The 847-nt window shown below is 64.0% G+C and overlaps 1 protein-coding gene across 13 annotated transcripts in view; it reads left to right on the forward strand.

The window, feature by feature from the left end:
- The first annotated feature begins 283 nt into the window (after positions 1–283).
- LOC123520151 (neuroglian-like) overlaps positions 284–847 on the forward strand; it is a 183,676-nt gene continuing 183,112 nt past the window's right edge. For 9 of the 13 annotated variants that reach the window (XM_045282103.1, XM_045282105.1, XM_045282099.1 and 6 more), the window contains exon 1: positions 285–755. The gene's annotated coding sequence lies outside the window, so the exon portion shown is untranslated. Of the gene's footprint in view, positions 756–847 lie in introns of all 13 variants that reach the window. The other 4 variants (XM_045282108.1, XM_045282109.1, XM_045282111.1 and 1 more) reach the window with 2 other exon arrangements.

An 847-nucleotide genomic window follows, 5' to 3' on the forward strand; every position in this document is an offset into this window, starting at 1 on the left:
CTTTGGGGATGGAGGGGCAGGGAGTGAGGGGCAGAGCGTGGGCGTGTAGGCAGTGGATGGGCGGGGGGGACGCGTGTGTGGTAGGCGTGGATTGGTACTGACAGCTGATGAGAGTTGGTGGGCTCATGGAAGCTGTGATGAGGCTGCGGGACGTGTAGGAGGATGAAGGAGCAGAGGAGGAGGAGGTGGAGGATGTGGTGGTGGTGATGGTGTTGCGGCGCGGGCGTGAGGGGCGGGGCGGTGCTGAGCGGAGCGGGGCAGGCCGGGGAGGGTGGAGGCGGCAGTGCCAGCTTGGTCGCCGTGAGGTAGTTACGTGCAGCACCTCGCTCCGCCCGCCCGCCACACACGCGCCCCTCACCACCCACTACCACTTGACCTGCGTGCCGGGGCTGCCTGCCATGCATCCTTCCCCTCATGGTGGCCGCTGACCCGCCGCACCGTGCATGACCGCGTTAGGAGCGTCGCCCTTGCATCACCTCTAATAGCAGTGTTAAGTGCCTTCCCGCCCCGTGATTCCGCCCGTCTATGAGAACTGCTTGATCCTCCCTCAGCCTCACCGCCTCCTACAGGGCACACGACGGCCTATACAGACTTGGGAGGGTGTGTAGGGTGTAAATTTGAGGCTGTCTCCCTGTCTCCCTGTCTCTCGTCCACTCACCCTCAGCGGCCGTCTGCCTAGAGAGGGCGCAGCTATCTGAGTGGAGCCACACACCACCTCAAACTCTTGCCCGTGCACGCCCACACTGGAGCCACAGGTGAGTGTTGCTGTGCACGTGTGTCTGGGTGTGGGTGGCTGTGGGTGGCGAGGTGGGTAGGTGGGTGGGTGTTGCTTCATGAACGTAATGGG

Source organism: Portunus trituberculatus, chromosome 46, assembly GCF_017591435.1.
Source record: "Portunus trituberculatus isolate SZX2019 chromosome 46, ASM1759143v1, whole genome shotgun sequence".
NCBI lineage: Eukaryota > Metazoa > Arthropoda > Malacostraca > Decapoda > Portunidae > Portunus > Portunus trituberculatus.